Source organism: Hyla sarda, chromosome 2, assembly GCF_029499605.1.
Source record: "Hyla sarda isolate aHylSar1 chromosome 2, aHylSar1.hap1, whole genome shotgun sequence".
Taxonomy (NCBI): domain Eukaryota; kingdom Metazoa; phylum Chordata; class Amphibia; order Anura; family Hylidae; genus Hyla; species Hyla sarda.
Genome location: NC_079190.1, coordinates 475,364,092 through 475,377,500, shown reverse-complemented (window position 1 = coordinate 475,377,500; position 13,409 = coordinate 475,364,092).

Sequence of the window (13,409 nt, the reverse complement as noted above, 5' to 3'; positions counted from 1 at the left end):
CAAGATGGGTGGTGACCATGGCGGCCGTTTTGAAGTTGGCCATTTTGAATCCAACTTTAGTTTTTTCAATAAGAAGAGGGTTATATGACACATCAAACTTATTGGGAATTTCACAAGAAAAACAATGATGTGCTTGGTTTTAACGTAACTTTATTCTTTCATGAGTTATTTACAAATTTCTGACCACTTACATAGTGTTCAATGTGCTGCCCATTGTGTTGGATTGTCAATGTAACCCTCTTCTCCCACTCTTCACACACTGATAGCAACACCGCAGGAGAAATGCTAGCACAGGCTTCCAGTATCCGTATACACTGCTATATACTACTATATACACCGCAGGAGAAATGCTAGCACAGGCTTCCAGTATCCGTATACACTGCTATATACTACTATATACACCGCAGGAGAAATGCTAGCACAGGCTTCCAGTATCCGTAGTTTCAGGTGCTGCACATCTCGTATCTTCACAGAATAGACAATTGCCTTAAGATGACCCCAAAGATAAAAGTCTAAGGGGGTCAGATCGGGAGACCTTGGGGGCCATTCAACTGGCCCACGACGACCAATCCACTTTCCAGGAAACTTTTCATCTAGGAATGCTCGGACCTGACACCCATAATGTGGTGGTGCACCATCTTGCTAGAAAAAACTCAGGGAACGTGCCAGCTTCAGTGCATAAAGAGGGAAACACATCATCATGTAGCAATTTCGCATATCCAGTGGCCTTGAGGTTTCCATTGATGAAGAATGGCCCCACTATCTTTGTACCCCATATACCACACCATACCATCAATTTTTGTGTTCCAACAGTCTTGCAGGGATCTATGCAATGTGGGTTAGTGTCAGACCAATAGCGGTGGTTTTGATTGTTAAAGGGGTACTCCACCCCTAGACATCTTATAGCGAGATGTCTGATCGCGGGGGTCCCGCCGCTGGGGACCCCCGCAATATAGCATGCGGCACCCACCTTTTTTTCTGCTCGGGAAGCGCTGGAGGGTCTGAGTCCCGACCATGGGAACAGAAGTTTGTGATGTTATGACTCCTCCCTCATGTGACGTCACGCCCCGTCCCCTCAATGCAAGTCTATGGGAAGGGGCGTGAGGCTATCAGGCATCTTATCCCCTATCCTTTGGATAGGGGATAAGATGTCTAGGGGTGAAGTACCCCTTTAACTTCACCATTCACATAAAAGTTTGCCTCATCACTGAACAAATCTTCTGCGTAAACTGAGGGTCCTGTTCCAATATTTGTTTTGCCCATTCTGCAGCACCTGAAACTACGGATACTGGAAGCCTGTGCTAGTATTTCTCCTGCGGTTTTGCTATCAGTGTGTGACGAGTGGGAGAAGAGGGTTGCATTGACAATCCAACACAATGGGCAGCACATTGAACACATTTTAGAAGTGGTCAGAAACTTCTAAATAACTCATGAACATTAAAACCAAGCAAATCATTGTTTTTCTTTTGAAATTCGCAAAAAGTTTGATGTGTCACATGACCCTCTTTCTATTGAAAAAACAAAAGTTGGATTCAAAATGGCCAACTTCAAAATGGCCGCCATGGTCACCACCCATCTTGAAAAGTTTCCCCCCTCACATATACTAATGCGCCACAAACAGGAAGTTAATATCACCAACCATTCCCATTTTATTAAGGTGTATCCATATAAATGGCCCACCCTCCCAGCATGCCCTTTGGCGATCAGTACATGCTGGGAGTTGTAGTTTTGCAACAGCTGGAGGCACAATGGTTGGAAAATACTGAGTTAGGTAACAGAACCTAACTGAAGGTTTTCCAACCAGTGTGCCTCCAGCTGTTGCAAAAGTTCAACTCCCAGCAGGCACGGTCTGTACGGGGTACATTCACACGGGCGAGTTTACAGTGAGTTTTCCGCTTCAATAAAGAAAAATGAAAAATGTATCGTATGGCAGTGTTTCCAAAACGGAGCCTCCACCTGTTGCAAAGCAACGACTCCCAGCATTTCCGGACAGCCAAAGACTGTCCAGGCATGCTGGGAGTTTAGCAACAGCTGGAGGCACCCTGTTTGGGAATCACTGGCGTAGAATACCCCTATGTCCACCCCTATGCAATCAATAATTTAGTCCTCAAATGCACATGGCGCTCTCTGACTTTGGAGCCCTGTCGTATTTCAAGGAAACAGTTTAGGGACACATATGGGGTATTTCCGTTCTCGGGAGAAATTGCACTACAAATTTTGGGGGGCTTTTTCTCCTTTTACCCCTTATGAAAAGGAAAAGTTGGGGGCTACACCAGCCTGTTAGTGTAAAAAAATTAAAATTTTTACACTAACATGCTGATGTTTCCCCATACTTTTTATTTTCACAAGCGGTAAAAGGAAAAGCACGGAAATACAACATATGTGGGTGTAAAATGCTCTCAGACGCACAACAAGGCTCAGGAGTGAGAGCCCACCATGACCATTTGAGGCCTAAATTGGTGATTTGCACAGGGGTGGCTGATTTTACAGTGGTTTAGACATAAACGCAAAAAAATAAATACCAACATGTGACCCCATTTTGGAAACTACAACCCGCACAGAACATAAGGGGTATAGTGAGCCTTAACACTAAAGAATTTTCATTAAAGTTGGATGGGAAAATGAAAAAAACAAAAAAAAAATTCACTAAAATGCTGGCATTACCCTAAATTTTTCATTTTCACAAGGGAAAATAGGAAAAAAAGCCCCCCAAAATTTGTTCTTCTGATTAAGAACATACCCCATATGTGGATGTGAAGTGCTCTGCGGGTGCACTACAATGCTGAGAAGAGGAGGAGTGCCATAGGGCTTTTGAAGATAAATTTTGTCCGGAATTGAAGGCCACGTGTGTTTACAAAGCCCCCATAGTACCAGAACAATGGACCCCCCCACATGTAATCCCATTTTGGACACTACACCCCTCATGTAATGTAATAAGGGGGTACAGTGAGCATTTACACCCCACAGGTGTCTGACAGAATTTTGGAACAGTGGTCCTTTAAAATGAAAAATGCATTTTTTCATTTGCACAGCTCACTGTTCCAAAGACCTGTCAAACGCCAGTGGGGTGTAAATGTTCACTGCACCCCTTATTAAATTCTGTGAGGGGTGTAGTTTCCAAAATCGGTTCACATGTGGGGGGTCCACTGTTCTGGCACCACGGGGGGCTTTGTAAACGCACATGGTCCCTGACTCCCATTCCAAACAAATTCTCTCTCCAAAAGCTCAATGGCGCTCCTCCTCTTCTGAGCATTGTAGTGCGCCATCTCCAGAGATCTTGAGACCAGAGAAGTAGATTGTCGATATTACTGATCAGTATTCAAAATCAAAAGATAGCTATTAACTGTTATAATTTAATAATGGGAATAAGTATCTCCTCCAATAAAAAAATTAATTCCCCCTCTTCCCATTTTACAAATAAAAATTTGTAAAAAAAATAAAATAAATCAACATATTTGGCATAACAATGTCCAGAAAAGTCAGAATTATTAAAATATAGTGTTAATGATTCCATATGGTGAACGGCATAAAACGTAAAAATAAAAAAAGTCCAATGCTGAATTGTGATCACATCCCAGAAAAAAATAAAATAAAAAAAAGTCATCAAAAATCACATGTACGCAAATGTGGTACCGACAAAAACAGCAAATCACAGATTAAGTGCCAGTACAAGCATAACCATATGAATAAAACATGTCCATGGGTTAAATGTGAGTGCAGGTGCAGTGAACATGAAAAATTCAGGACAACAGGTTTTCATTTTTGCGCTTAAGTTTTTTCCTCCTCACCTTCTTAAAATCATAACACAGACTCCTATGGGGCTGTTTTTTGCGCCACATATTGTACTTTGTAATGACATCAATCATTTCACCACAAAATCTACGGCAAAACTAGAAAAAAAATATTAGTGGGGCAAAATTGAAAAAAAAACAAACACCATTTAGAATTTTTTTTTAGGGGCTTCCGATTCTACACAGTGCACTTTTCGGTAAAAATGACACCTTGTTCTTTAGATCCATACAATTAAATTGATATCCAGCTCATTAAGGTTTGATTTTGTTTAACATTAAAAGTTATAACTTTTTGCACCAAAATTAGTACCTTTAAAATTGTCCTCTTCTGACCTCTATAACTTTTTCCTTATGCAGGGATGTATACGGAAAAAAATTAGCCCTCGTACAATTTAAAACGTACTTACATTGTTCAAAAAGTTTTTTTTTTTTTTTAAACAGTACAAAAAGAGTAAAGCGTGTACCCAAGCATTGACCCACAGTATAAAAAGAACATGTCAGTGTTATCATACACTTCACTGTGTAAAAATAAAAACTATCAAAAGTTGCAAAATTGCGGTTTACTTCTCAATTTCCTGTCGCAAATAATATATATACATTTTTATAGTACCATATATTTTATGTTAAAATTAAAGGTTTCATTACAAAGTACAGTTGGTCGCAAAAGAAACAAACCCTCATATTGGTCTTTAGGTTGAAAATTAAAAGATTTATGGCTCTTAGAAGGGGAGGAGGAAAAATTTTAAACATAAAAATGAAAATGTCCTTTGTCCTCAAGACCAAAAAGGGCTGTGACCCTAAAGGGGTTAAAACTGTAATCTTCAAATCCTTTGTAAACCCCCAGTATATAACTGTACATAGTGTAAGTAAAGTACAGTACAGCCATTACAATGGATACACATACACGTGATGTCATCTGCTGTGACATCACACATCAAAGAGACTTTCTCCAGGGTAGAATCCAATCCCTAACACTTATTTCCTCGGTTCGGCGGGTGAACACGTTCTCCTACTAGACCTGCGCTTATTTTGCAAATTGAAGAGAATTTTGTCTATTTAGGCAAAAGGATCCTGTAGGGACGGCGACCATGAAGCTAAGAGGTAGGAATAATGAAAACTTCCAAAATTTCTGTTTAAAAATGGATTTAACATGAATGTATTAGTGTAAAGTTAATATAGTAGAGTTCTGAACGCTTGGAGCGGGCGGTGCGGGTCATGACATCACGGCCACGCCCCCTCAATGTAAGTCTATGGGAGGGGGTGTGGTGTGATGTCACGAGGGGCGTGGCTGTGACATTACGACCCTGTCACCCAGTGTTCTGAATAAAGGCTGGGTGCTGCACAGAGATCGCTGGGGTCCCAGCTGCGGGACCCCGGCGATCAGACATCTTATCCCCTATCCTTTACATAGGGGATAAGATGTCTAGGGGCAGAGTACCCCTTTAAGTTTCTTACAGCAATTGGGTAAAGGTTTACTCCTGTGAGATAAATGATTTTGTGTGAACACACACACAGACATATATATATATATATATATATATATATACATAAATAAATGAATGAATATAGGTCTAATATATTGTATCCTGTCGCTATTTTGCAGATATCCCAGTTCTCTCGGTGCCTGTCGTGTGTCTCATACATTACGTGACGAGTTTCCTTTGGCGGTATACTAACCTATATCATTATAAGGTCACTCCACCATATTATGAGATCCATAAAATACCTGGGAAGAAGATTAAGCACCGTGGTCAGCGAGCAGATGTGGCTATTGACATGGCTTTAGGTGACAATTCAGACCCACATGAATCCAGGCACAGCGATCATGTGACAGTCACCATGGAGGATAACCAGATGGATTTACCAACAACCTCTGAAGATGCCTCGGAGCCCAAAGTGTCTTGGCTGCAGCGGACTTGGCAATATGCTAAAAGCAAACTGAAGTGGTCCAATTATGTATCCAATGTGTGGGTTGGAGCATGGGCCATGGCCAACCGCACACTAACCGGCATGATGACCACATTCAAGATGCCATTTTACTTCCTACATACAAAGCTAAGAAGTATTACAGCAAAGGCCATTGACGATCAATGTGAACCAGTTTAACAAGATGCTGATTGGGTCACACAAGGTCTGCATATGGTTGGGGGTGGGGGTGGGGAGGAGCCCGAAATGCAGCCACCTCCACGTGGTGGGCTCTGGGTCACTTGATACATTAACAAGTGAGCGAGGAGCTGCATAATTCAAGGCACATTTCCCATATTGGACATACAGCTTGTAATGGAGACAGAAGATATTGTCCACATGGATTTTGCACATAAGTGGGAAAACAAGCCCCCCTATTGGATGATTAAGGAATCAGAGATCTGTAGAAGGGGAGAGGTGGATTCCCAGGAATGGAGGATGACAATATAACTCTAGCAGAATATCTCTGGATAAGTGGATATGGTAGAAACAATATCATTATTTTAATTACTATTATTATTATTATTATTAACCCCTTAACTCTTTAAGGACCCAGGGCGTATGGATACACCCTGGGTTTTTGATCGTTAAGTACCCAGGGCGTATACATACGCCCATGGGAATTTAAGTCCCTGCCGCGCACCGGTTGGGGACTGAACCGGGATGCCTGCTGAAATCATTCAGCAGGCATCCCATGCAACATGTCGCCAATTCTGGGTCATACGGGTCTATGGTGACCCGGAATATAAGGGGGATATCGGTTGTCCGAGACACCCACGATCCCCCTGAAGGGATAGGAGTGAGGTGGCAGGGGTGCCACCCCTCCTATCCCTACTATTGGTCATCAAGAAGCGACAACCAATAGCAAATCGGGGGCGGGGGGTTAACTTTTGGTTTCCCTGTTCTGCCCACCCACAGTAGGCTGGGCAGAATGGGGAAACTGACAGGGACCGCCGCCGAAGTTTAATTACTCATGGGCGGCGGTAGCAGGCGGCAATCGATGGGGGTGATCGGCGGCAGAAGAGGAGAACGACGATGCGGCTCCTTGGATCCTACGGAAGCTGGTGAGTTGCCTGGCAACATCTGGAGGTCTACAGTCTGAGACCACTATACAGTGGTCTCTAAACTGGAGCCCTCCAGATGTTGCAAAACTACAACTCCTAGCATGCCTACACAGCAGTTTGCTGTCTGGGCATGCTGGGATATCTAGTTTTGCAACATCTGGAGGGCCTCAGTTTGGAGATCACTGTACAGCGATCTCTTAAACTGTGACCCTCCAGCTGTTGCAAAACTACAAATCCCAGCATGCCCTTTGGTGATCAGTACATGCTGGGAATCGTAGTTTTGCAAAAGCTGGAGGCACACTGTTTGGAAAGTACTGAGTCAGGTCACAGAACCTAACTGAAGGTTTTCCAACCAGTGTGCCTCCAGCTATTGCTAAAGTACATCTCCCAGCATGCATGGTCTGTCAGTGCATGCTGGGAGTTGTAGTTTTGAAACAGCTGGAGGTTTGCCTCCCCATGTGATTGTACAGGGTACATTCACATGGGCGAGTTTACAGTGAATTTTCTGCTTCAAGTTTGAGCTGCGGCAAATTTTTCGCCACAGCCCAAACTCCTAGTGGGAAACTCAACGAAAACCTCCGCCAGTGCGAATGTACCCCAAAAACACTACACTACATAATAAAGGGTAAAACACTACATATACACCCCTTACACTGTCCCCCTCCCCCCAATAAAAATGAGAAACTTATCGTATGGCCGTGTTTCCAAAACAGAGCCTCCAGCTGCTGCAAAACAACAACTCCCAGCATTTCCGGACAGCCACTGACTGTCCAGGCATGTTGGGAGTTTAGCAACAGCTGGAGGCACCCTGTTTGGAATCACTGGCGTGGGGGTCTTTTTCTCCTTTTACCCCTTATGAATAGGAAAAGTTGGGGGTTACACTAGCCTGTTAGTGTAAAAAAAAAAAAAAAAAATGTTTACACGAACCTGCTGGTGTTGCCCCCTACTTTTTATTTTCACAAGCAGTAAAAGGAAAAAAAGACCCCCAAAATTTGTAACGCAATTTCTCCTGAGCACGGAAATACCCCATATGTGGCCGTAAAATTTTCTGCGGACGCACAGCAGGGCTCAGGAGTGAGAGCGCACTATGTACATTTGAGGTCTAATTTGGTGATTTGCACAGGGGTGGCTGATTTTACAGCGGCTCATTTTGGAAACTACACCCCTCACGGAACGTAACAAGGGGTACAGTGAGCCTTAACACCCCACAGGTGTTTGAAAATTTTTCATTAAATTTGGATGGGAAAATGAGAAAAAAAAAACTAAACATAATATGCTGGTGTTAACCTAAATTTTTCATTTTCACAAGGGAAAATATGAAAAAGCCCCCCAAAATTTGTAACCCCATTTCTTCTGAGTAAGAACATACCCCATATGTGGATGTAAAGTGCTCTGCGGGTGAACTACAATGCTCAGAAGAGAAGGAGCACCATTGGGCTTTTTAAAGATAAATTTTGTCCGGAATTGAAGGCCACGTGTGTTTACAAAGCCCCCACATGTGACCCTATTTTGGAAACTACACCCCTCACATAATGTAATAAGGGGTACAGTGAGCATTTACGCCCCACAGGTGTCTGACAGATTTTTGGAACAGTGGTCCTTGAAAATGAAAATTGTAATTTTTCATTTGCACAGCCTACTGTTCCAAAGATCTGTCAAACGCCAGTGGGGTGTAAATACTGGGTCTTCAATTTTCTCCTTAAACTTACAGCTATTCCTGTGAAACACCTAAAGGGTTAACAAACATTCTGAATATAATTTTGTACACTTTGATGGGTGCAATTTTTATAATGGGGTAATTTATGGGGTATTTCTAATATGAAGACCCCTCAAATCCACTTCAAATCTGAACTGGTCCCTGAAAAATTCAGATTTTGAAAATTTTGAGAAAAATTTGAAAATTGCTGCTGAACTTTGAAGCCCACTGATGTCTTCCAAAAGTAAAAAAAAAAAAACATGTCAACTTTATGATGCAAACATGAAAAGATTGTATATGTGAATCAACATATAATTTATTTGGTATGTCTATTTTCCTCACAAGCAGAGAGCTTCAAGGTTAAAAAAAAAGCAACATTTTCAAATTTTGGAATTTTTTACCAAGAAATGATGCAAGTATTGACGAAAACTTACCACTATGATAAAGTAGAATATGTCACGAAAAAACTATCTCGGAATCAACTTCATAAGTAAAAGCATTCCAGAGTTAGTAATGCTTAAAGTGACAGTGGTCAGATGTGCAAAAAATGCTCTGGTCCCATCCACCGTCCTCAGAAATAAAAAAAAGTATTAAAAACATACTATGCCGCACCATGAATATCCGTACTCTGGGGGCTTTTTTGCTCAATTTTGAGCCCACATTTTGTGACGTTGTCAGACCAGAGAAGTAGATTGTCGATATTACCGATCAGTATTAATTGATCGTCCTAATCAGCGAGTACTTGCCGCGTTAGATGAGCCGGCTCGTCCTGAAGCTAAACTGTCACAGCATGTAAACATGGAAACATGCTGTGACATTGAAGTGACTTCAGCTTTCATAGACAGCTGATCATCACAGACATCGTCCGCGGGTCTCCCCATGGCTGGCCTGGCCCCCTGATTGTTGTGATTGGTCAATCAATCCAGATTGACCAATCACAACAGAGGCAGTTGAAAAAAACTGCCTTTCACAGCTCCGATCTCCTCAGTGTAGGGAGATCTGTGAGGAGATTGGAGCTGTGTGAGCTCTGTGTGAAATAAAACATCAAACAGACCCCTATAACCCCCCCATACCCATCCTAGTGCTCCTGTCTAGGGGACATCAGCTGTCTTGGACATCTGATTGTCACCATGCAGTGATTTCTGTAAACTGTAAGCCTCCTTATGTTGCTAAACTACAACTCCCAGCATGCCCAGACAGCTGTTGGCTGTCAGGGCATGCTGGGATTTGTAGTTTTGCAACATCTGGAGGGCCACACTTTGGAGATCACTGTGCAATGATCTCTAAACTGAGGCCCTCCAGATGTTGCAAAACTACAACTCCCAGCATGCACGAACAGCAAACTGCTGACTTGTCATGCTGGAAGTTATAGTTGCGTGTGTGGTAAGTCTCAGGGGTAGGGGTAGTACAGTCAGAGATTTGCTTTGGTATATCAGGGGTTAATGTTAACCTTATAGTTGGTGACGCCAGGCTGAGGGCTTGTATGTTGAGATGACTATCCAGCCTATCGCCGCCCTTCCCAGTAACGATAGGTGCATAAGAATAAAGACTGAAGGTCCACAGAGTCCTAGGGACTCTGGCTATGGGGACCTAAAAACAGGTACCGTATAGGATGCGGTACCGGGACACCACACGCAGTGGCGTCTCCAGCTTTCAAATTTTGGGGGGGCACACTGGGGGCCAGGACAAAAGTAGGGGGGGCAATTATAACAACACCACATTTATACATTGCACGTGCAAATTATATCCAAGCCAAGGGCAGCATCGGGGGACCATGAAGATCTCATTGACTTTAAAGGCAGCTTCAGCAGGTGTCTACGTGGAGAAGAAGTGACATGTCACTTATTTTTTGGCCAGTTCCCTGTCAAACATTAACATAAGTAATATATGTGTAGATAGAAGCGTGCTGGCACTACCTGTATTGTGTGGTTCACAAAAAATACGTTGGTCCTATAATCCGGACTCTAAAGTATCAGACAGCACAGGCTTGTAATATGGTGGTGCTCACGTAATATAGGTAAAGACAGTTCATCCAATCACAATGATGTAGAAAAATTACAGGCAGCTCACCAATCTTTTGCAAGACTTCATGCTTAAGGGTGCATTCCCACGTGGTGTATTTTGCTGCGTATTTGCTGCGTATTTGGTGCTGCGTATTTTCCTACCCATTGACTTCAACAGGGAAAATAAAATACGCAGCAGCAAATACGCCGTGTGGGAACGTACCCTTAATTCCAGGGTGTGCAGGCAAAGCGGCTCCATGACGCACCGGTGAGCTAGACGCTAGTGCGAACAATGACCTGTATACTGAGACTAATATTACAAATAATATCAGTATACAAGGAGGAATATTATCACCATACATATTACCATCATACTGTAACTGACCAAATCCTGTATACTGAGACCAATATTACCAATAATACCAGCATACAGGGAGGAAATATTGTCATCATACATATTATGGTCATACTGTTACTGACACCAATATTACTGATAATACCAGTACAAAAAAATAAAAATGGTCAGCACCTCCAGACAAAAGGTGCTTACTGTTAGTTGTGAGCGTTACTAGCAAGAAACAAATGATACTGCCACACCATGACCACGACTACCATTGTGACTGACTAATGACCGACTAACACCAATTAAAACTGTATAAAATTCATTTTACAAATACCAATACTCCCACATACACTGGCCTTATAGTGGTAGATACCAGCTATACACATCACAGTGTGTATTATCCCTGTACTGTGACATCACTGTGTATATCATCCCTGTACTGTGACATCACTGTGTGTATTATCCCTGTACTGTGACATCACAGTGTGTATTATCCCTGTACTGTGACATCACTGTGTATTATCCCTGTACTGTGACATCACTGTGTATTATCCATGTGCTGTGACATCACTGTGTGTATTATCCCTGTACTGTGACATCACTGTGTATTATCCCTGTACTGTGACATCACTGTGTGTATTATCCCTGTACTGTGACATCACAGTGTGTATTATCCCTGTACTGTGACATCACTGTGTATTATCCATGTGCTGTGACATCACTGTGTATATTATCCCTGTACTGTGACATCACTGTGTATTATCCCTGTACTGTGACATCACTGTGTGTATTATCCCTGTACTGTGACATCACTGTATGTATTATCCCTGTACTGTGATATCACTGTGTATTATCCCTGTACTGTGACATCACTGTGTATATTATCCCTGTACTGTGACATCACTGTGTATATTATCCCCGGTCCTGTGACATCACTGTGTATTATCCCTGTACTGTGACATCACTGTGTGTATTATCCCTGTAATGTGACATCACTGTGTGTATTATCCCTGTACTGTGACATCACTGTGTGTATTATCCCTGTACTGTGACATCACTGTGTGTATTATCCCTTTACTGTGACATCACTGTGTGTATTATCCCTGTACTGTGACATCACTGTATGTATTATCCCTGTACTGTGACATCACTCTGTATATTATCCCTGTACTGTGACATCACTGTGTATATTATCCCTGTACTGTGACATCACTGTATGTATTATCCCTGTACTGTGACATCACTGTATGTATTATCCCTGTACTGTGACATCACTGTGTATTATCCCTGTACTGTGACATCGCTGCATGTATTATCCCTGTACTGTGACATCACTGTGTATTATCCCTGTACTGTGACATCACTGTGTATTATCCCTGTACTGTGACATCACTGTATGTATTATCCCTGTACTGTGACATCACTGTGTATTATCCCTGTACTGTGACATCACTGTGTATATTATCCCTGTACTGTGACATCACTGTATGTATTATCCCTGTACTGTGACATCACTGTGTGTATTATCTAGGGATCGACCGATATCGTTTTTTAAGGGCCGATACCGATAATCGGTGCAGGTTAGGGCCGATAGCCGATAACTTATACCGATATTCCGGTATAAGTTATCGGCTATTTAACCCCCTGCGACACCGCTGCAGATCATTGATTTAAAGCGGGCGCTTTAAATCAATGATCTGCAGTGGCTTTTGCGGGGCCGCTGCCATAGGCCGCCACCACAACCCGCTTCTCTCCCCCTACCTGTCAGGGTGGTCCGGGCCATCCATCCTTCCTTCCTGTAGTGTCCGGGGGCGTTCCGGGTGAAGAGTGAACCGGTCCGGGCTGTCCTTCTTCTCCGGCGGTCATCTTCTCCACTCCGGGCAGGCTCCGGCCTAGTACGCTGCATAGACGCCGCTGCGCAGTGACGCCCGTGTGCAGCGACGAACCTGACGTCACGGCGTAGCTGCGTCTATGCAGTGTACTAGGCCGGAGCCTGCCCGGAGTGGAGAAGATGACTGCCGGAGAAGAAGGACAGCCCGGGCTGGTTCACTCTTCACCCGGAACGCCCCCGGACACTACAGGAAGGAAGGATGGATGGCCCGGACCACCCCCATTACGGGTAAGTTTAATTTTTTTATTGACTCGGAGGGTGGGGGAGGGGCCCGACCGGTATAGCGGTATGGGCAAAAATCCATACCGGTATACCGCCCAGCATCACGGTGGGGGGGTGCGACGCGGTGGGTCGGGGGTGCGGTGCGGCGGGTCGAGGGGGTGGCAGTCGCGGTGCGGGGAATTATCGGCTTATCAGCAAGTTAATTGCCGATACCGATAATGCCCAAAATCGTGATTATCGGCCGATAATATCGGCCATACCGATAATCGGTCGATCCCTAGTATTATCCCTGTACTGTGACATCACTGTGTGTATTATCCCTGTACTGTGACATCACTGTGTGTATTATCCCTGTACTGTGACATCACAGTGTGTATTATCCCTGTACTGTGACATCACTGTGTATTATCCATGTGCTGTGACATCACTGTGTA